Genomic DNA, 24,683 nt, shown 5'->3' with positions numbered 1-24,683 from the left:
TTTATTTTCTGGCATTTTAGTTTGCTTAATCATAACCATGTCATATGTTGCACTTACAGGCATCAATTGCATCTTGTTCTTTTTTCCTGTTATATCATATTTTTAAATTTATACTTTGTCTTAAGTATGTGCTTGAAAGCTTATATATAAATTTCTATTTGTTTAATGTTGCAAGCCTATTTTTTTTATATATGCTTATTTCTTTTAATACTATAGGTTCTTAACTTGTGCTTTTTTGCCTTTAACAGTATTATTGTGCTCTAATGAGGAACATGAGCTTGTTACTTCCCTTGAAAGGTTATATGATAAAGCACAAGGATAACCAAATATTACATTGGTCCCTTTCAGTTGGATTCCTCTGACTTTTTTTGTTATAACCTTTATCCAAGATGTTGCGGTTGGTCAAAATAAATATGCTTTTTATGTGTAGGTTTCTAAATAAGAATGATTATTCAAACTATATTTAGCAGAAGGCCACTAAAAGAAAACCTGTCCTTAATCATTTTCCAATCCAATGAAATTTAGTAAAGATATTGCTTTTGAAAATTACAAAGAAGTCAACGATAAAAACAGAGGAAGGACCAATCTACTTCTTGGACATAATCAGGGGAAGTAACTGACTAATGTTCCCCATTCTTAATCATGTGTATTATTATGTGCTACTTATGTGCTTTCTTATCCTTAGGCTGTTTGTTTGTATATTAATGGATAATCGGTTTATGTCAGATACAAGCTTCTAAGCTTATGTTAATTTTGTTATATAGGGCCGACTATAAATAAAGATTATCTTATCTTATCTTATCTTATCTTATCTTATCTTATCTTATCTTCAGTATGTATCACTTTGCATTCTGTCGAAATTGGCATGTTCCTATCGCATGCTAGGTAAAATTGGCGGCGTAAGAATTTAATGTCTCGAAAAGAGAAATTGAAAGAAGCGAAAAGTAGTAAATTAAGCGGGTTGTATTTAACAAACTATAGTTTATATAAAAGTTAACACCCCCTTTTCCTGTTGTTATATAGTTCTTTATGGGAATATAAGTCTCTGAAAATCTGATATGCTAGAAAATGTCGAAAACCCGTTATGAAGTAAGTGGATTTTATATGAAATAAAGAACAGCCGATTTTAGTGGTGTTCAGCCTGTAACACAAATAACTACCTGCGGGTGTTTTAAACAGAGTACGGGACCGTACGAATAGCAATCGTGCAGCATCGGGCATTTCCGTATACTCCGGTAAATATGCTATTGCGTAGCATAAAGGCCGAGGTGATCAGATTGTACGAATAGCTGAAGGCTATATACCAATAAAAGAAATTGTTCTTTGTTTCATATAAAATTCAGCTACTTCAGAACAATTTTGTTACAGTTTCTAGATTTTCACTCCGTCGTAGACCTATTTCCACAAGATATCCATACATTTGCTTCAAGAAAACGAAAAGAAAAAGGGATGTTGAATAGTATGCAGTGAAATGCAAGTCAACTGAAGTCAGGTACCCTCATATTGCCGCATTTCAGAAAGCGGTCCGCAGAATAAACACCCTACTTTCGTTTTCAAGTAAACAATTCAAAAACATGCAAATATGAGCATGAAAAGTGTCCTGTTTTATGTAAAATTCATTCCACGAGTGAAATAATGCCCATTTGGTCCCCGATTTACGCGCAAATGCGCGAAAAATGGAAAAAATAGGATCTATTTATTAGGGACTTCTTTCGATACACCACGGAAGCACATTTTGGACCGAATTACTGCATAATAATTACCTCCCCTTTTTTATGCCTCCCCATTTGCACAGATTTTTGCGTAGTCAGTATTTCAATTTGAGGGTAATATTTTAGAAATTGTTGACCACTTTTCATACATGGGTATTCAGTTTTCATCCAGTGGCAAGTACGGTAGAACTAAGGCTCATTTAGTTAATCAAGCACGTAAAACTATGTTCGCAGTTATTTGTATAAAATTTCCAGGAAGTTGTTTGTACCATGTTTCTGGACATAGTCGACCTAACAGCGAGGTGTCACTTTATTGATTTTCAGTTTACTTTTAACACTGAATTAAACTTTTATTATCAACCAAGGTAAAGTAATCGTACAGTGTTTGAGTCATTGAATTGTACGAACTACCTCTCTTGAATTGATAATTTGATCGTACCTCTTTTGACTAAATCTTTTAAAATTTCTCTTTTCGAAGTGGATATTTTGATATGAAAATGTGTGTTAGGGTATATTAAAATCATGCCCTAAATTATCAAAGCTGTATTTCCCAGATTTAAGTGTTTACTAAGTGTCTCGTCTGTTAGGCCTAAAAAACAAATTCCTTGTTTCCGGTAATATGCTCAAAAAATTAGGGTAGGTAGGTCGCAAAAATTTTTTTTTTGATTTTTTTTTTATTAAGGGAGACTTTTCGGAAATTATTTTTGTGTCAAAAAATGAATGTAAATAAGGGGGTAATTCAGTGCTCCAGCTAGCTATTTACAGCAGGGCGCATCGCCCGTTCCGAAATTCGTTCTGCCCTGTTGCCCCGCCAGGCACCCTGCCTGTTTTACAACCATTCATTTCCTTTTTAGCCAAACTTCCCTTTTTTGCCTCAGTGATTATAATAAACTGCATTATTGCCCCCTTTTTATCGAGTGATACACACCGGGGGGCATTGACATAATTAGCAAACAATTGCCTGCTGTGTAATCATGCTCCAGGCAGACCGTGATATATATTTTAGACTGCTCCACTAGCATTAAAATCACTGAACCTTGTTGTTAAAACAGTAAAGCAAACCAGTCTGAAGTTATTATTTTCGCGCCACCTGTCAAAGTGTACTTTCGTTTTCATTAACATAGTCGTAAATATCCGTTCATACACAACTGAAACTTAAGTCAAGACAACAGACATTTAAATCTAATTAATTGAAATCGATCAAAATCAAATTTAGGTAAGAAAATATTTTAATTCTACTGTTTTACAAGATTTTAAAATCGAAAGTAGGTTGTCTGCAGTTTGAAAATCGCTGATTTTTCACCAAGATTTCTTTGAAATTAGTTTAATAAGATGTAATGACAGGGTGCACTTTAATGTCAGATACTGTAAAATGCTGTTAATCTGTCTCTGCATTATAATATTTTTTCGAAAATACTGTTTACACTGGACATTAGGCAACTTTTAGAAAAGTGTAACCATACCGGGATACAAAATTTTGGATACCCAAAATATGTTCTATTAGAAGAGCTAAACTAGCTTTTAAACTGTCGTAAGTTATAAACTATGCCTTATTTTATTTATTTAAGTGGAAGTTTAAACTTTATCTTCTGTATGTTGCACTTATAAATTTATAAATATCAAGTACATGGAGAAGATGTGTACAGAAATTGTAACAAGTGAAATAGGCCTAAACACATAGATATTGTTTATTCAATATGCAATTACAAAAAAAAATGTTACAAGTTGATAATCAGTGCCAAGTAAACTACAAATAGCAGAATTTTTAGTTAATAAATAGGGGTATTAGAGATGACAAACATAGCCTATCAAAAGACAAAGTATGCCTTATACCATGCCTGAAGTGTGCAAAATATCATGCCTAAATTATGCCAAATTCCATGCCTAAAGTATGTTAAAATGCACTGAATGCATGGACCAGTTTTAAAATGCACTGAATGCATGGACCAGTTACAATTTTCAATTTTTTTCGCAGGGGGGTGGGGGTGGGGGGGTTGCATGTTCTCAGACCGACTCCCCTAGAAGTGCCCCCTTTCAGTTCCAGCACCCTGCCCTTTTTAGCATGCTCTCGGACCGACTACCCTAGAAGTGCCCTTTTCAGTTCCAGCACCCTGCCCTTTTTGAATCCTAGCTGGAGCACAGGGGTAATGCCTTCAGAGCATCAGTAAGTTGATTTCTAACATCACTGGACATGTTTAAAGCATAAAAAGTGCAGTTTTGCAACATTTTGTTAAAAATTTGAAAAAAATATTCTCCAAGGCCATAAAAACATTTAGGGTCGGGCCAAAAATTTAGGGTAGGTCGGGATACCGGAAACAAACATTTTTTTTTTTTACGCCTTTAATACCTCAAATTTGCATGGGTCCTTTAGATTTAATGGCAGGACCCTATGGAAATAATGCGCATGCGCATCGCGCCACTTCCAACTTCTCCTGACATGTAAATATGCTTTGTGTGTGCAGACGAAATGAAATATAGCATTTCTTGTAAAATACTTAAATTTAACTTTCGTACAGGGGTTCCATTTGACCCGGGACCCCGGGTCCGGACCTGGGAGATTTTCAAAAGACGCTCAAAGGACCCGGCATGATACTTGCCTGTGCGTCCTTCGGGACCCGGGGGCATTTTCCTTTGATGATCCTTTCTCTTATCGTTCATTTCCTTCAGTAAAACTATTTCCACAATAGACACGTGTATTCAAAATAAGGCCAGAGTTTTTTTATCTTTCGTTTTACGGGAGATTTTTTAAAAATGAGCAGGGGGAGGAGGGAATAAAAATAAAAATAAAAAGCTTGAAAGTGAGCATCTCGGAAAAAAATAAAAATAAAATAGATTTTTTTAAGATTTTTTTTATTTTGATGAACTTTCTTTTCAAGTTTTGTTTACTTGTGTTTGTGTCCAGTATTTAATATTGTGATGTATTGTTATGTTTTAAGACTATAAAAGCCATTTATACAGGTTGAACATTTAATAAAATTTTCATGCATGCTTGTGAATAAACTGCTTCAGGCACTGTAACTCACACTGGCAAGTCTTTAAAATTCAGAAAGCTTGTTTTACTTAATTTAAGTGGAAGACAAAAATTATTTTATCTGTTACAACAGCCACAGTAAATTTCAGTGACAGCAAGTAGAGACTAAACACGTCTGGTATAAAGTGGCTTAGTAGTGTAGTAGTTTTGGTGGTTTGGTTTGCTTGCATCTTCTGCTGTGTAACCTCTGCTTTTTATACATAATATTTACTTATTGTATCTTTCACCCATATCATCTTTAACGTGCTAACTTTACAGTTTATGCCAGCTCATAATATACTGGATTTTATCAGCAAAATAAAGTATTTAATAACTTTGAGTAACAGTCACAGTGCAGAGGGCAAGATTTTTTTTTCAGTGATGAAAAACGAAAGATAATCTAGCAAAAAGTAATCTGAAAATTTACCTCATTTAACTCTGTAATTTGCACCTTTTTATAATACACTTAGTTCAAGTACTGAAGTTGCTTCTGTAATTTGCACCTTTTTATACTACACTAAGTTCAAGTACTGAAGTTGCATCACTTTTTGTCAAAATATTGTCTCCAATAAAAAGTATTCTTTATTATTCTTTATACACTTATGAATTCTATTGAAGTTACAAAAGAAATGGACCATCTGTCTGAGATTTTGCCAACACTACCAGCTGCTTTATGCCAGACAGTCCCAAGCCTGTGTAAAGTGTGAGGGGTCACCATTGAAATAAAAATGTAAAAAAAATCTGCTGTTACAAACATTTATTTGTTCTGCAAACAACTAATGTTTGAATAAAATTTAATGTCAAAGCACCTTTGATATTGTATTACCTTTCTACAGCAGCTTTCTATGGCAAACTTGTAAGTTGAATCTATTGAAAACAAAATGTGAGTAAGACAATCTTTAGACAATTTAATACTTTTAATACTGTCACTTTTATGAAAGGAGTATTATGTACAATAGTATTATTCCCGAAAAATATATATTTGAAAAGTGTCTAAAAAAATCTGGACACAATCATCGTCCATCCACCCGTGTAGAAAGAGAGAAAAAAAACGTTAAAGATTATCGGTAATTATTCAGTGATAAACTAAGTAATGTTGACCTTGTTTTCATGATCAATTTACACCCCCTCTAAGAGCTAAAAGAAGTGTGTCAGTATCTTGACATCTGAAGCGGAGATCAAAGCGGTATTTTTGCTCGAGATTGTCATGGCATTACGTCATGTTTTCGCGCCATGTGACATATCACTGTCTGATCGTACCGCATCGGTTCTTAAAATTGCTGAGAAATAGAAATCAATAAAAAAATTCTTCTTTAATTTGTTATCAAAAGCGAATGTGCTATATCCCGTATAAAGGTAAATGTCTCAAACGATAGTTGCTATAGTGGATATCCTACCTCTGTGACCTATTTGCCCTCAAGGAATTTACATTATTGTTTGACAAGAAAAACTTTTAAATTGTTGGTCAAAAAATACATGTAGATCTACAAAGATTCATTTAAAACTTGTTAAAAACCGCTGTGACATCACATTGCTTTATTTTAAAATCGCAATTCTGTTTACGTTCACGAGGTCACGTAACCTATTCTGGCGCACTAACAGAAATCTGTTTGCCAAAAATCGTTTTACTCCATGTATTGTAATCGCAGCCTCTTTTTCATTATCTAAGATTTTTTTATTCTGTTTTTTGTACTTTCTGGTCAAAAGTCTGAATTTTAAGCCCATAGTATTCATCATTTATTTACTTTTAGAAAGAAATAAGTAACTAAGATCGCGCTGTTTGAATTTTTACAAATGATTATATGAAAATTCGACCTTTTTTATAGAATTTTGCCTACATTTCTGTCGATATCTTATTAAAATCATTATAGAATTCAAAAAGTATTATTTCTCAAGGGGAGATGAAAACTTGAAGCGAAAATATTAAAAAATGAATGCACTACGCACGGTTTTTGTGTACGTGTCGATGTAAATTAAATGTTACGATAGGTTACACGTGCTTGTGGAATGGAAAATTACCGGCATGACGTTTTGATATCTTTACGATTCGCGGGTAAATTCCAGTCAATCCAGGTAGCGACTGAACCATCTCAAAGTTTGTTGACGTTTTGTAGATGTAAATTCTGAATTTTGGTAAAGTAAGGACGTAAAAAATCCACTCGCCCGATCGGCCGAGTACACAGCGAGGTCCACTCGTCCTACTCAGACTTAACTCGCCAATGCGAGCAGGCGAGTGGAATTTTACACCCTGTTAATGCCGATAAATGTACGGCAAAACACGATATTTTGCACGCGTTAAACTCCCTTCCTGTGAAATTACGTCCAGGTGAAAATACACTTATTTTATTAACCAGGTTTTCAACGAAAACCTGAGTTATTAGATTGGGGTAGATGTCGGTCGGGCGGGCCGGCGGCGGTGGCGGCGGTGGCGGCGGCGGCGTCAAACTGGTGTTTCCGGTCAATAACTTTTGTTTCGGTAAAGATATTTGAATAAAACTTGGTATGTATGTAGCTTATATCAAGACAAAGGCTGGGATTGATTTTGGGGTTTCTGGGGTCAAGGTCAAGGTCACTGTTACTTAAAATAGAAAAAGGGTTTCCGGTCAATAACTTTTGTTTCGGTAAAGATATTTGAATAAAACTTGGTATGTATGTAGCTTATATCAAGACAAAGGCTGGGATTGATTTTGGGGTTTCTGGGGTCAAGGTCAAGGTCACTGTTACTTAAAATAGAAAAAGGGTTTCCGGTCAATAACTTTTGTTTCGGTAAAGATATTTGAATAAAACTTGGTATGTATGTAGCTTATATCAAGACAAAGGCTGGGATTGATTTTGGGGTTTCTGGGGTCAAGGTCAAGGTCATTGTTACTTAAAATAGAAAAAGGGTTTCTGGTCAATAACTTTTGTTTCGGTAAAGATATTTGAATAAAACTTGGTATGTATGTAGCTTATATCAAGACAAAGGCTGGGATTGATTTTGGGGTTTCTGGGGTCAAGGTCAAGGTCACTGTTACTTTAAATAGAAAAAGGGTTTCCGGTCAATAACTTAACTTAGGAATGAGCTATCATGATGAAACTTGGTGTATAGCAAACTTATATAAAGTTGTAGCTTGGGATTGATTTTGGGGTTTCTGGGATCAAGGTCAAGGTCATTGTTACTAAAAATAGGGTTAGGGTTAGGTTAGGGTTAGGGTTAGCATATCTTCTACATGCATGGAGGGATTTTGATGAAAGTTGGCACAATTGTTCACCATCATGAGACGGAGTGTCATGCGCAAGAACCAGGTCCCTAGGTCTAAGGTCAAGGTCACACTTAGAGGTCAAAGGATACAAGAATGAAAAGTTTGTCCGGAGCATATTTTCTTCATGCATAGAGGGATTTTGATGTAACTTGGCACAATTATACACCATCATGAGACGAAGTGTCTTGCGCAGTTCCATTCTTTAGAATTACTTCCCTTTGTTGTTACTATAAATAGCTTATATTGTAACTTTTTCATTACTAGACGTAGGGAAAAATCGAGACCACTTTTCTGTAGTACAACATGCATGTTACATCCAATTTTGAGGTGTATTTTGACCAATCTCTACCTGGTAAGGATTTCTGTGTGGACTTAAAATTATTTTTTTTGTATTTTTTTTTTTTTTTAAGATTAACTTCCCTTAGTTGTTACTATAAATAACTTATATTGTAACTTTTTTATAATTGACCGTAGGGAAAAACCAAGACCACTTTTCTGTGGTACAACATAGTTGTTACTTTCTAATTTTAGGTGAATTTTAAGGTATCTCTACCTGGTAAGGAGTTTTTTTGTGGACTTAGAAAAACAAAAGAATTACAGTGATTACTAAACAATCACAAAATTAAAATTACATCTGCAAATACAGGTGCTAGAGTAAAGAAATTTGCTGTGACGGGCGTATATTGTGACATTCTGGCACTCTTGTTTATTCTTATGAAAAGTGTTGAAAACCTGGTTTCGTGGCATTGCCGCGTTTCTTGTTTTCTTTGGGGCTGTAAACAACCGACCGGCGGAAAAAATAAAATAAAACTCGGGGAAAATGAATTTTAATTTTATTCCACTTTTGCAATATTTAGGACCGGCGCTCCCGTAAAACGAAAAATAAAAAAACTCTGGCCTAAACACTCGCGGTCATGCCCTCCTGCCTTTGATCTGCTAAATCCCGCCCTTTCTCCTGTAGACACGCCTCGCTGATTTTTTATCTGCAAGTTACGTTATGGCGAGTGCACATAGGTAAGAAGAATCAGTGAAGTGTTGAAATTAATTGATAAAGAGTATTGATCCTGTGTACTGTCAAAAAAGGCGCCAATTACTAAGTTATCCTAAGCAGCTGATTATCGAGCATGTGAAAAGTGCCCTGCAAGATTTTTTTCATGCCAACTTTAAATTAGACCATTGTTTAGTGATCATATCCTAATTTCAACAAGAAAATTCACAAATTTTGATGAATTTCGAAAGCAAAAATAAGTTTAGAATGTGCGTTCACGAGGCTTATTACACCCGATGTCATATGCATATTTCCAAAATTCCTTAAAAAAACTGACTTTCAATGCAGGTTTTAATGATATAAAATAGCATCATTATTTGTGGAACTATCTCTGATTTAGCTTAGATGGCCAAGTAAACTAAGCAAAAACTACTTTCCGATGACATTCCGAAAGTGTACCAGTATCCGGATAGTACATTTTGGATACATTTTTATAGAGTGTTATAGCACTGTTCTGTTATTAAAAATTAAATGAAATATTGAAGAAAAACCTAATTAAAATAACATGAATTTTGATAAATATTAGTTTACAATATGAGACTATATGATCTGAAACTGACATTTTTATTATGCTGTAACATGATCTTGGGTTTATTGTTTTCTTAGGTGAAGATCTATATGCGTATTACTAAATAAAAAAAAATATAGTAAATTATATGGACGTGTTGAGACAGGACTCCTGTATTTTGGAAAAGGACCCTTCAAAATTTAGGCCCAAGGGTCCTGGGACTCTTGGGTTTTCAGGTCTAGTGGAACCCCTGGTTGTATTTCGCTCTGTTGTTGAAAATCAAGCGTCCATTTGATCGTAAACAGATAAGCAAGGTTAAAGACTGAAATAAAGCGACTGTCTGATTTGGTGGTCGTCCGGATTTGGTGGTCGCTAGCCAGTATAGCGATTTCAATGACATTTTATAAAAAATACATTTTCCGTTTTAATAATATTACTTCATTTCTTAAGGCAATATCTTTCTAAAAATGTTAAGAAATTAGTTAAATTTATTACAAAAAACATTCTGTTCCATACGAGACTTAGTGTTTCTCCTACTTTTTCTCTCTTGGTGCAAGAAAAATTGTAAACAAAAGGGAGACCACTACTTCCAACAAGGGGATATAATTTTCAGAAATGCATAATTAGCAATTAATGTTTTAGTTACTTCCCCTTTTTTAGCCCACCATCATCAGATGGTGGACTATTCAAATCACTCTGCATCCGTGGTCCGTCGTCCTTACGTCCGTCCTTCCGTCCATTAACAGTTTCTCGTTATTGCATCTCCTCAGAAGCTACTGGGGGGATTTTAACCAAACTTTGTCAGAATGATGTATTGGTACCCTAGTTGTGATCCCCTGAAAATCAGACTGGTTCAACAATTTTTGAGTGAGTTATGGCTCTTTGTTTATTTTTATAATTTACATAGATTTATATAGGGAAAAACTTTGAAAATCTTCTTGTCCAAAACCACAGATTGATATTTGGTGCGTAGCATTATCTAGTGGTCCTTTACCAAGGTGATTCAAATTATTTCACTGGGGTCAAATATGGCCCCGCCCTGGGGGTCACATGGTTTATATAGACTTGTATGGGGGAAAAACTTTGAAAAACTTTTTGTCCAAAACCGGGGGTTTCCACTAGACCCGAAAACCCAAGAGTCCCAGGCCCCTTTGGGGCCCAATTTTTGAAGGGCCCCTTTTCCAAAATACAGGAGTCCTGTCCCAAACGTCAATATAATTTATATATTTTTTTATTCAGTAATACGTAGATTTTTTTCCCTAAGAAAACAATAAACCCAAGATCATTTAAACAGCATAAAAAAAATGTCAGTCTCAGATCACATAGTCTCATATTGTAAACTAATTTTATCAAAATTCATTTATTTTAATTAGGTTTTTCTTCAATATTTCATTTCATATTTAATAAAGAACAGTGCTATAACCTCTAGAAAAATGTATCCAAAATTACTATCCGAATACTGTTAACTTTCAGAATGTCATCGGAAAAAAAGTTTTTGTCAGTCTATTTGGCAAACTAAGCTAAATCAGGGGATAGTTCCTCAATAATGATGCTACTTATCATAAAAAAACGGCATCATTGAAAGTCAGGTTTTTTTTAGGAATTTTGGAAATATGCATAAAATTATGACTTCGGGTGTAATAAGACCCGTGAACGGACATTCTAAACTTACTTTTGCTTTCGAAATTCATCAAAATTTTTGAAGTTTCTTGTTGAAATTTCGATATGATCAATAAACAATGGTCTAATTTAAAGTTTTGGGATGAAAAAATCTTGCAGGGCACTTTTCACATGCTCGGTAATCAGCTGCTTACGATAAATTTTAAAAATTGGGCCTTTTTTGACAGTACACAGGATTTGCTTTCAATAATTTCAACACTTCATTGATTTCTTGTTACCTATGTGCCCCTCACCGTGACGTAACTTGCTGATAAAAAAACAGTGAGGCATGTCTACAGGAGAAAGGGCGGGATTTAGCAGAGATCAAAGGCAGGAGAGCATGACCGCGGTGTTTATTTTGAATACCGTGTCTATCGTGGAAATAGTTTTACTGAAGGAAATTAATGATATGAGAAAGGATTATCAAAGGAAAATGCCCCCTGGTCCCGAAGGACGCACAGGCAAGTATTCTGCCGGGTCCTTTGAGCGTCTTTTGAAAATCTCCCGGGTCCGGACCCGGGGTCCCGGGTCAAATGGAACCCCTGCAAAACCACAGGGCATAGGGCTTTGATATTTTGTATGCAACATCATCTAGTGGTCTTCTACTAAGACTGTTCAAATTATACCCCTAGGGTCAAATATGGCCCCGCCCTGGGGGTCACATGGTTTACTTAGACTTATATAGGGAAAAACTTTGAAAATCTTCTTGTCCAAACCACAATGCCTAGGGCTTTGATATTTGTAATGTAGCATCATCTAGTGGTTCTCTACCAAGTTTGTTCAAATTATACCCCTAGGGTCAAATATGGCCCCGCCCAGGGGGTCACATGGTTCATATAGACTTATATAGCGAAAAGCTTTTAAAATTTTATCAATAACCTACAATATTCAAATTCGGACCACATGTATATTTTGAGTGGAAAGATGAACCTTGACATATGTTGACCTTGATTTTGACCTAGTGACCTACTTCCACATTTCTGTAGCTACAGCCTTCAAATTTGGACCACATGCATAGTTTTGTGCACTGAAAAAAACTTTGACCTTGACATTGACCTAGTGACCTACTTTCACATTTTTGAAGGTACAGGCTTCACATTTGGACCACATGCATAGTTTTGTGTTCAGAAATGAAATTTGACCTTGATTTTGACCTAGTGACCTACTTTCACATAGCTACAGCCTTCAAATTTGGACCACATGCATAGTTTTGTGTACCGAAATGAACTTTGATCTTGAGATTGACCTAGTGACCTACTTCCACATTTTTGAAGGTACAGTCTTCAAATTTGGACCACATGCATATTTTTGTGTTTCTAAATTGAAATTTGACATTGATTTTTACCTAGTACCTACTTACACATTTCTCAAGCTACAGCCTTCAAATTTGAAGCACATGCATAGTTTTGTATACTGAAATGAACTTTGACCTTGAAATTGATCTAGTGACCTACTTCCACATTTCTCAAGCTACAGCTTTCAAATTTGGACCACATGCATGGACCACATGCACGGTGTTGTGTACCAAAATAAAATTTACCTTGATTTTGACCTTGAGCTAATCTTGAAATTTGGAACATTCAAAAATGGCTCAATGGTGGGCGCCAAGATCACTCTGTGATCTCTTGCTGGTGAAAGTAACAGAAAGTGAATAATTACTTCTCCCTTAGAATTTCATAACTTCCGTTGCGCATGCGCAGTAAATTCGAAGTTTTGGAGGCTGATCGCTTGTAAATGTGAGTTGATAATGATTTTATTTCTACAATAATGAAATACTTGCAAGGTAATCCATCATCTATAGAAATTTCTTATTTGCTGCTGTATTTATGAAGATTCAAAATCATATTCAGCATTCTTTGTTACTAAATAAAAGCAAAGTTTCACTGACGAATTTGTTCTTAAAGAACATGTCTTTTCCACCGAAAAAATCACAAGTGTATTCATGAATTTTCAAGCGAGCGGCACTTTGTACTTGCAATCGGCGGCTGCCATACAGTGAAACACCGCTCGCTCGAGCATCAATGACTGGAGCATCCAGGCTCGCTCGAGCAATTCATGTGGTCCCGGCCGATTTTCTTCTATTTTCTATCTGAAATTACCATGGCTGGGTCGAGCATCGATAACTCGATCGCTCGAGCATGACACCTGGTCCCTGTGTATTAATTTACTCTTTGTTGCTTCTGGCTAACTCGAGCAGAGGTGTCAAATTTTTTTGCAGCTTCGGCGATCAGAATGTATCGGTTAATTAAAAATTTTCGCACGTCGTGAAAATTGCGTTGTCTATTCCCCGACTATCTTAAATGTTTGTTTGTCGGTATATTTGATTTGATAATGAGATTAATTATTAATGAAAGGTTAAAGAAAAGTTTTATTGATCAAATATTGATCAATTACTGTTTGCTTTAGATTAAAGCAAGCATGTAGTTACTTATTACATCATAGATAACGTTTGTGATATGTTTTTTTAGCTCACCTGTCACAAAGTGACAAGGTGAGCTTTTATGATCGCGCGGTGTCCGTCGTCCGTCGTCCGTGCGTCAGTGCGTCCGTGCGTCCGTAAACTTTTGCTTGTGACCACTCTAGAGGTCACATTTTTCATGGGATCTTTATGAAAGTTGGTCAGAATGTTCATCTTGATGATATCTAGGTCAAGTTTGAAACTGGGTCACGTGCCGTCAAAAACTAGGTCAGTAGGTCTAAAAATAGAAAAACCTTGTGACCTCTCTAGAGGCCATATATTTCACAAGATCTTCATGAAAATTGGTCAGAATGTTCACCTTGATGATATCTAGGTGAAGTTCGAAACTGGGTCACGTGCCTTCTAAAACTAGGTCAGTAGGTCTAAAAATAGAAAAACCTTGTGACCTCTCTAGAGGCCATATATTACACAAGATCTTCATGAAAATTGGTCAGAACGTTCACCTTGATGATATCTAGGTCAAGTTTGAAACTGGGTCATGTGCCTCCAAAAACTAGGTCTGTAGGTCAATTAATAGAAAAACCTTGTGACCTCTCTAAAGGCAATATTTTTCATGGGATCTGTATGAAAATTAGTCTGAGTGTTCATCTTGATGATATCTAGGTCAAGTTTGAAACTGGGTCACGTGCGGTCAAAAACTAGGTCAGTAGGTCTAAAAATAGAAAAACCTTGTGACCTCTCTAGAGGCCATATATTTCATGAGATCTTCATGAAAATTGGTCAGAATGTTCATCTTGATGATATCTAGGTCAGGTTCGAAAGTGGGTCACGTGGCTTCAAAAACTAGGTCAGTAGGTCAAATAATAGAAAAAACTTGTGACCTCTCTAGAGGCCATATTTTTCATGGGATCTGTATGAAAGTTGGTCTGAATGTTCATCTTGATGATATCTAGGTCAAGTTCGAAAGTGGGTCACGTGCCTTCAAAAACTAGGTCAGTAGGTCAAATAATAGAAAATCTTGTGACCTCTCTAAAGGCCATATTTTTCACGGGATCTGTATGAAAATTGGTCTGAGTGTTCGTCTTGATGATATCTAGGTCAAGTTCGAAACTGGGTCAACTGCGGTCAAAAACTAGGTCAGTAGGTCTAAAAATAGAAAAACATTGTGACCTCTCTAGAGGCCATACTTTTGAATGGATCTTTGTGAAAATTGGTCAGAATGTTCACCTTGATGATATCTAGGTCAGGTTTGAAACTGGGTCACGTGCCTTAAAAAACTAGGTCAGTAGGTCAAATAATAAAAAAAACCTTGTGACCTCTCGAGAGGCCATACTTTTCATGGGATCTGTATGGAAGTTGGTCTGAATGTTCATCTTGATGATATCTAGGTCAAGTTTGAAACTGGGTCACGTGCGGTCAAAAACTAGGTCAGTAGGTCTAAAAATAGAAAAACCTTGTGACCTCTCTAGAGGCCATATATTTCATGAGATCTTCATGAAAATTAGTCAGAATGTTCACCTTGATGATATCTAGGTCAGGTTCGAAAGTGGGTCACGTGCCGTCAAAAACTAGGTCAGTAGGTCAAATAATAGAAAAAACTTGTGACCTCTCTAGAGGCCATATTTTTCATGGGATCTGTATGAAAGTTGGTCTGAATGTTCATCTTGATGATATCTAGGTCAAGTGCGAAAGTGGGTCACATGCCTTCAAAAACTAGGTCAGTAGGTCAAATAATAGAAAAACCTTATGACCTCTCTAAAGGCCATATTTTTCACGGGATCTGTATGAAAATTGGTCTGAGTGTTCATCTTGATGATATCTAGGTCAAGTTCGAAACTGGGTCAACTGCGGTCAAAAACTAGGTCAGTAGGTCTAAAAATAGAAAAACCTTGTGACCTCTCTAGAGGCCATACTTTTGAATGGATCTTCGTGAAAATTGGTCAGAATGTTCACCTTGATGATATCTAGGTCAGGTTTGAAACTGGGTCACGTGCCTTAAAAAACTAGGTCAGTAGGTCAAATAATAAAAAAAACCTTGTGACCTCTCGAGAGGCCATACTTTTCATGGGATCTGTATGGAAGTTGGTCTGAATGTTCATCTTGATGATATCTAGGTCAAGTTTGAAACTGGGTCAACTGCGGTCAAAAACTAGGTCAGTAGGTCTAAAATTATTAAAATCTTTTGACCTCTCTAGAGGCCATATTTTTCAATGGATCTTCATGAAAATTGATCTGAATGTTCACCTTGATGATATCTAGGTCAGCTTCGAAACCGGGTCACGTGCGGTCAAAAACTAGGCCAGTAGGTATAAAAAAAGAAAAACCTTGTGACCGCTCTAGAGGCCATATTTTTCATGAGATCTTCATGAAAATTAGTGAGAATGTTCACCTTGATGATATCTGGGTAAAGTTCAAAACAGGGTCACGTACCTTCAAAAACTAGGTCAGTAGGTCAAATAATAGAAAAACCTTGTTACCTCTCTAGAGACCATATTTTTAAATTGATCTTCATGAAAATTGGTCAGAATTTTTATCTTGATAATACCTAGGTCAAGTTCAAAACTAAGTCACTATGTCAAATAATAGAAAAAACGACGTCATACTCAAAACTGGGTCATGTGGGAAGAGGTGAGCGATTCAGGACCATCATGGTCCTCTTGTTTTTTAATGTCACGGGTTTGTTATTATCATGTATCACCGTTTCCTCTGCAAATGGTACCGATGACACTTGATACAATAAAACTTCAATTTTCCTTCGTATGTTGGTCAATGTTTGGATCGCTCGAAACGATGGATAACTCGAGCATTTTGCTCATCCCCTTGCGACGTCGAGCGAGCGGTGTTTCACTGTATTTGTTTGCATTTAAGGTCAAGGTCATTGAAATACCTAGTGTATAGGATAGCTTTGGTCATTTGTGATCGCGCGGTGTCCGTCGTCCGTGCGTGCTTGCGTCCGTAAACTTTTGCTTGTGACCACTCTAGAGGTCACATTTTTCATGGGATCTTTATGAAAGTTGGTCAGAATGTTCATCTTGATGATATCTAGGTCAAGTTTGAAACTGGGTCACGTGCCGTCAAAAACTAGGTCAGTAGGTCTAAAAATAGAAAAACCTTGTGACCTCTCTAGAGGCCATATATTTCACAAGATCTTCATGAAAATTGGTCAGAATGTTCACCTTGATGATATCTAGGTGAAGTTCGAAACTGGGTTACGTGCCTTCTAAAACTAGGTCAGTAGGTCTAAAAATAGAAAAACCTTGTGACCTCTCTAGAGGCCATATATTACACAAGATCTTCATGAAAATTGGTCAGAACGTTCACCTTGATGATATCTAGGTCAAGTTTGAAACTGGGTCATGTGCCTCCAAAAACTAGGTCTGTAGGTCAATTAATAGAAAAACCTTGTGACCTCTCTAAAGGCAATATTTTTCATGGGATCTGTATGAAAATTAGTCTGAGTGTTCATCTTGATGATATCTAGGTCAAGTTTGAAACTGGGTCACGTGCGGTCAAAAACTAGGTCAGTAGGTCTAAAAATAGAAAAACCTTGTGACCTCTCTAGAGGCCATATATTTCATGAGATCTTCATGAAAATTGGTCAGAATGTTCATCTTGATGATATCTAGGTCAGGTTCGAAAGTGGGTCACGTGGCATCAAAAACTAGGTCAGTAGGTCAAATAATAGAAAAAACTTGTGACCTCTCTAGAGGCCATATTTTTCATGGGATCTGTATGAAAGTTGGTCTGAATGTTCATCTTGATGATATCTAGGTCAAGTTCGAAAGTGGGTCACGTGCCTTCAAAAACTAGGTCAGTAGGTCAAATAATAGAAAATATTGTGACCTCTCTAAAGGCCATATTTTTCACGGGATCTGTATGAAAATTGGTCTGAGTGTTCGTCTTGATGATATCTAGGTCAAGTTCGAAACTGGGTCAACTGCGGTCAAAAACTAGGTCAGTAGGTCTAAAAATAGAAAAACATTGTGACCTCTCTAGGCCATACTTTTGAATGGATCTTTGTGAAAATTGGTCAGAATGTTCACCTTGATGATATCTAGGTCAGGTTTGAAACTGGGTCACGTGCCTTAAAAAACTAGGTCAGTAGGTCAAATAATAAAAAAAACCTTGTGACCTCTCGAGAGGCCATACTTTTCATGGGATCTGTATGGAAGTTGGTCTGAATGTTCATCTTGATGATATCTAGGTCAAGTTTGAAACTGGGTCACGTGCGGTCAAAAAATAGGTCAGTAGGTCTAAAAATAGAAAAAAACCTTGTGACCTCTCTAGAGGCCATATATTTCATGAGATCTTCATGAAAATTAGTCAGAATGTTCACCTTGATGATATCTAGGTCAGGTTCGAAAGTGGGTCACGTGCCGTCAAAAACTAGGTCAGTAGGTCAAATAATAGAAAAAAACTTGTGACCTCTCTAGAGGCCATATTTTTCATGGGATCTGTATGAAAGTTGGTCTGAATGTTCATCTTGATGATATCTAGGTGAAGTGCGAAAGTGGGTCACATGCCTTCAAAAACTAGGTCAGTAGGTCAAATAATAGAAAAACCTTATGACCTCTCTAAAGGCCATATTTTTCACGGGATCTGTATGAAAATTGGTCTGAGTGTTCATCTTGATGATATCTAGGTCAAGTTCGAAACTGGGTCAACTGCGGTCAAAAACTAGGTCAGTAGGTCTAAAAATAGAAAAACCTTGTGACCTCTCTAGAGGCCATACTTTTGAATGGATCTTCGTGAAAATTGGTCAGAATGTTCACCTTGATGATATCTAGGTCAGGTTTGAAACTGGGTCACGTGCCTTAAAAAACTAGGTCAGTAGGTCAAATAATAAAAAAAACCTTGTGACCTCTCGAGAGGCCATACTTTTCATGGGATCTGTATGGAAGTTGGTCTGAATGTTCATCTTGATGATATCTAGGTCAAGTTTGAAACTGGGTCAACTGCGGTCAAAAACTAGGTCAGTAGGTCTAAAATTATTAAAATCTTTTGACCTCTCTAGAGGCCATATTTTTCAATGGATCTTCATGAAAATTGATCTGAATGTTCACCTTGATGATATCTAGGTCAGCTTCAAAACCGGGTCACGTGCGGTCAAAAACTAGGCCAGTAGGTATGAAAAAAGAAAAACCTTGTGACCGCTCTAGAGGCCATATTTTTCATGAGATCTTCATGAAAATTAGTGAGAATGTTCACCTTGATGATATCTGGGTAAAGTTCAAAACAGGGTCACGTACCTTCGAAAACTAGGTCAGTAGGTCAAATAATAGAAAAACCTTGTTACCTCTCTAGAGACCATATTTTTAAATTGATCTTCATGAAAATTGGTCAGAATTTTTATCTTGATAATACCTAGGTCAAGTTCAAAACTAAGTCACTATGTCAAATAATAGAAAAAACGACGTCATACTCAAAACTGGGTCATGTGGGAAGAGGTGAGCGATTCAGGACCATCATGGTCCTCTTGTTTTTTAATGTCACGGGTTTGTTATTATCATGTATCACCGTTTCCTCTGCAAATGGTACCGATGACACTTGATACAATAAAACTTCAATTTTCCTTCGTATGTTGGTCAATGTTTGGATCGCTCGAAACGATGGATAACTCGAGCATTTTGCTCATCCCCTTGCGACGTCGAGCGAGCGGTGTTTCACTGTATTTGTTTGCATTTAAGGTCAAGGTCATTGAAATACCTAGTGTATAGGATAGCTTTGGTCATTTGTGATCGCGCGGTGTCCGTCGTCCGTGCGTGCTTGCGTCCGTAAACTTTTGCTTGTGACCACTCTAGAGGTCACATTTTTCATCGGATCTTTATGAAAATTGGTCAGAATGTTCATCTTGATGATATCTAGGTCAAGTTCGAAACTGGGTCACGTGCGGTCAAAAACTAGGTCAGTAGGTCTAAAAATAGAAAAACCTTGTGACCTCTCTAGAGGCCATATTTTTCATGGGATCCGTATGAAAATTGGTCTGAATGTTCATCTTGATGATATCTAGGTGAAGTTCGAAAGTGGGTCACGTGCCATCAAAACTAGGTCAGTAGGTCAAATAATAGAAAAACATTGTGACCTCTCTAAAGGCCATATTTTTCATGGGATCTGTATGAAAGTTGGTCTGAATGTTCATCTTGATGATATCTAGGTCAAGTTCGAAACAGGGTCATGTGCGGTCAAAAACTAGGTCAGTAGGTCTAAAAATAGAAAAACTTTGTAACCTCTCTAGAGGCCATACTTATAAATGGATCTGTATAAAAATTGGTCAGAATGTTCACCTTGATGATATCTAGGTCAAGTTTGAAACAGGGTCACGTGCCTTAAAAAACTAGGTCAGTAGGTCAAATAATGAAAAAAACTTGTGACCTCTCTAGAGGCCATACTTTTCATGGGAACTGTATGAAAGTTGGTCTGAATGTTCATCTTGATGATATCTATGTCAAATTTTAAACTGGGTCAACTGCGGTCAAAAACTAGGTCAGTAGGTCTAAAATTATTAAAATCTTTTGACCTCTCTAGAGGCCATATTTTTCAGTTGATCTTCATGAAAATTGATCTAAATGTTCACCTTGATGATATCTAGATCAGTTTCGAAACTGGGTCACGTGCGGTCAAAAACTAGGCCAGTAGGTATAAAAATAGAAAAACCTTGTGACCTCTCTAGAGGCCATATTTTTCATGAGATCTTCATGAAAATAAGTGAGAATGTTCACCTTGATGATATCTAGGTCAGTTTCAAAACAGGGTCACGTACCTTCGAAAACTAGGTCAATAGGTCAAATAATAGAAAAACCTTGTGACCTCTCTAGAGACCATATTTTTCAATGGATCTTCATGAAAATTGGTCAGAATTTTTATCTTGATAATATCTAGGTCAAGTTCAAAACTGGGTCACATGAGCTCAAAAACTAGGTCACTATGTCAAATAATAGATAAAACGACGTCATACTCAAAACTGGGTCATGTGGGAAGAGGTGAGCGATTCAGAACCATCATGGTCCTCTTGTTTTCATTATTAGTTTAAAATCCACATCTAAACAAACTTCCCAAGATTTTTTTACTATAAATCAGAATAATAAAGTATTCCCTTTTCAAAAACATTCAGCTTTATAAATTTCTATCAAATACTTTTCATTCACTGATGATTTTTAGCTCGACTATTCAAAGAATAGTAGAGCTATTGGACTCACCCATGCGTCGGCGTCCCAACTTGGTTAAGGTTTTGTATGTAAGCTGGTATCTCAGTAACGGTGACTAAGCGCCACCTGCCAAAAGTGTACTTTCGGTTTCGCTGACCTCAATATTTATCAAGCGATCAGAAAGAACAGATATTTAATTTTGAGGCAGTTTTGTGCTTACACTGATTGTTTATGCTTTTAAGTTTAAATACTTGCCTAACATGCAAAAAAAAATCGACCATGTTTTTAGCAAAAAATCAGAATGTATACAAAATTTTTGGACAAAAAAAATTTTCGATAAGGAATACCAGTCCCCAAGAAATGAGAGATTAAAATAGCGGTTCTAGTCCGTTTTTTAAACCCAGACAGATTTTAGAATCAACAAATCAGTTTTAAATTTTTTTTTGAAAATTTACATTTCATCACTGTAGTAGGTAAGTTCAAAGGGAAATTTTTGCAATTTAAAAAAATTTGATTTGCTTTCCCTTTTTTTGTTTTCCCCTGTTCCCAATAACATGGGAGTCCCCTTTGATAATATTTCAGTTAAAAACATGTAGTTTATCTTTTAAAATGAAAAAAAAAGGAAAGTAAGATAATTGCTATTTAAGAGAAAAAAATTTATAACCCAATTTTGCAAGTAAAATTATGAAAATTAATAATTTAATCATTCCCTCACCCGTAGTATAGAACAATAGTAAAAAACCAAAATGGGCCTTCCCCCAAAAAACTCAAATGCGGGGTACCAATAAATTTGCAGATTTCTGAAACCCCGGGTTAAGGTTTTGTATGTAACTGGTACTCAGTAAACCCCCTTTTTGGGGAAGGATTTAAACTTTACCATTTTTCATATGATAAAATGACCCACATTGCACAGGTTTCCTAACTCTAATTTGCTTTTTTTTCAAAAAATTATGCCCCTTTTTCGACTCAGAAATTTTGGTTTAAAGGTTTTTTTTTGTAAGCTGGTATCTCAGAACCATTTTTGGAAGGGTTGAAACTTCACCACTTATTCACTGTGATAAACGACCTAATTGCACAGGTTCCAAACTCTTTTTGCTTTTTTACAAAATTTTGTCTCTTTTCATAGAAATTCTTGGAAAGGGTTTTTGTATGTAAGCGGGTATCTCAGAAACCATTTGGGGGGAATGGATTAAAATTCACACACCTTTTTCACTGTGAAAAATGACCTACATTGCACGGGTTCCTAACTCATTTTTTTTTACAAATTATGCCCTTTTTGACTTATAAATTTTTGGTTTAAAGGTTTTGTATGTAAGCGGTACTCAAAACCACTTGTGGGAAGGTTTTGAAACTTCACACCCTTTTCACTTGATAAAAACCAATGCACAGTTCCCCCTAATCTAATTCTTTTTTAAAAAATTATGCCCCTTTTTTTGACTAGAAATTCTTGTTGGGTTTTTTGTAGCTGGTATTTCAGTATCCCCTTAGGGGAAAGGATTAAAACTTCACGCATTGTTCCTTTAAGCTGAAAAAAGCACTGTGAAATTTTCCAAAACCCCTTTTTCCCTTTTTTAAAAAATTTGGGCCCCCTTTTTTGATTTTTTATTCATTCAATTGAAAAGGGTTTTGAATAGTCCACTTTGCTGTCCTCCGACGCTCTTGTTACATACACCTGATTTAGTTAAAAAAGGGATACCCAAAATTTTTTAATTTGATCCCTTAAATATAACACAAAAAGCAAGATTTAAAATGTTTCAGAATGTCTTCGCATCCCAGTAAAAAAGAATAAATTTTATACAAAAATTCAAGCTAAAGTAAAATATTTATCAACCTATCCTCTATACCCAAATCCACTATACCCAAAGGGCCTGTATTGATTTGCGTTGCCCTTTTTCGATACATGGTTACTCCTATTGTCTTGACTTTTCGAGTAGGGGGGTTGAAAATTTAGATATTGATAAATTTCGTTGAAAAATTTAAAAATTATTATGCCCCCCCCCCTGGGGGGGGAAAATATTTTTTTTGCCCTGTCCGCCCCCCATCGTCCCACTTCATTTCCGAGCAAAAACTGGAGAACCATTTGACCTAGAACCTTTAAACTTCAACTGGTGTAGGGCGCCGGGGTAGAAAAACCCTTATTGTTTTTGGGGGTAATTTTCCCAAAAGGGCAAGGTCACCGGGGGCCCGAACATTAAAACCATTTCCGTCAATACTAAGAACCCCTTGACCCAGAATTTTAAAATTTATGTGAGATTGGGCATGAAATTTAATACCCCCCTTGATATTGGGCACTCCGCAAAGGGCAAGGGCACAGGGGGCCTGAAATTAAAAAACATTTGACAAAAAAAGGGGAAACCACTTGACCCCAATGTTGAAACTTCGTAGGAGATTTGGGCAGAAATAGAGATCCCTTTTTTTTTTTTTGTAATAATTTTATTTTCCCAAAACATACAGCACATTTACAACAAATACATTTGTGACAGTTTATTCTTTCATATTGATTATAAAACAAAATACGTCAATTATCTTCAAATATTTATTTGTGTTTATATATATGTCATATTATGGAAAAAATGTGATGGAAAAAAAGGAGAGAGTAAAAAAACAACAATAAAGGAGAAAAGGAATAGAAATGATAAATAAATAAAGAAAAATGAAGGTTGAGTTCTCGATAGAATTTATCATGTATGATAAAAAAGAGAAAAAATGCATCTTTTAAGCTCATACAAGGTATTAAAAGACAGCGATATTATTTCTGCAATAACTATCAAAAACTGACCAGTTTGACTGTGGTGTTAGAGGTTGTTATGTATTGTGCTATTCATGTTCTATTTTAATTCGTAGTTTCAAATATTAAAATAAAGTTGCAAAGACAGGTAAGAGTTTCTATTTTCACGGGAAAAATATAGGATTTCAGTAAAAAGTTATTAGAAAGTTTAGTACATTTCTAGTTGTCCGCTTACTAAATGGACCAAAACTGATTATTTTTAGATTAAAGTATGCTGAGAGTTTAAGGCACTTCTTAGGTAATCAGTTAATTATTCCAATATGTTGAGCATGTTGGCATTCCCAAAAAAAATGCTCTTGACTTCATACATGCATGTTACAAAAATGCATAGACTTGAATTGCTTAGTTTTACTTTGTTAACAGATACTATAGGGATATAAGGACAGTGAATATATTTGTATTGGAACGTTCTCAGTTTTGAGTCTCTAGTGATTTTTGAATAATTGCTGGTTATATAATTGTTCCATTTTATTTCTTCTTATCTATAAAACATCTCCCATTTGGCTTCATTTTTTAATTTTGTTTCCATTTTGTCTTCATTTGCAATTCATAAAAAAACTTATTTGGTGCTTTGTTTTAGACAGTGCTGAAGTTAAAGATTCATTTCTTCTATATATACGGTAGTTATTCTCTCATCTGTACTTTATATTTGTGGTAGGCATTTAATAGGCTGATGATACTTTAAATAATCTGTATTTTCCAAATCATAAATATACTCAAATTTGGAAGGAATAAAAACTCTTTGACCTTAGTCAAAGAAGGTTGTATTACTTAATGCTTTTTCTACACGCTTTAGAAAAATGTTTTTTGTTGAATTTATTTTATATATGAGTTGTCCATATGATTTGGACTTACTTGTTTCATTTATATTTTATGGATCATGCTAATAATATGGTCTTTTAAGAAAGTATTTTCTTTGCATATCATTCCCAAGTTCCATTTTTGTTAGATTACTTTCAAATATTAACGATCCTCCATTGTACATAGTATTTTTCGTAAAACAGTTCCATGCTCCTTTGTTGTTTTCTTCATTTATGCGTTTAACCCAACAGATTTGATGCATTCAGAAATACTTGAATCCGTCATTTTTAACCTCCTTCATCAAATGTGTTAAATGTAGCTCTCTTGAGTTTTCGGTTTATCATTTCCATA

The 24,683-nt window shown here is 35.8% G+C and overlaps 1 protein-coding gene across 2 annotated transcripts in view; it reads left to right on the top strand.

The window, feature by feature from the left end:
* The first annotated feature begins 1,757 nt into the window (after nt 1–1,757).
* LOC123535409 (apoptosis-inducing factor 3-like) overlaps nt 1,758–24,683 on the top strand; it is a 244,427-nt gene continuing 221,501 nt past the window's right edge. The window contains exon 1 of one of the 2 annotated variants that reach the window (XM_053519560.1): nt 1,758–1,826. The gene's annotated coding sequence lies outside the window, so the exon portion shown is untranslated. The remainder of the gene's footprint in view (nt 1,827–24,683) is intronic. The other variant, XM_053519561.1, reaches the window with a different exon arrangement.

Source organism: Mercenaria mercenaria, chromosome 12 (assembly GCF_021730395.1).
Source record: "Mercenaria mercenaria strain notata chromosome 12, MADL_Memer_1, whole genome shotgun sequence".
NCBI classification, from domain to species: domain Eukaryota; kingdom Metazoa; phylum Mollusca; class Bivalvia; order Venerida; family Veneridae; genus Mercenaria; species Mercenaria mercenaria.
The sequence above is the reverse complement of the archived record's forward strand: the minus strand, read 5'-3'. Positions and strand labels throughout refer to the sequence as shown.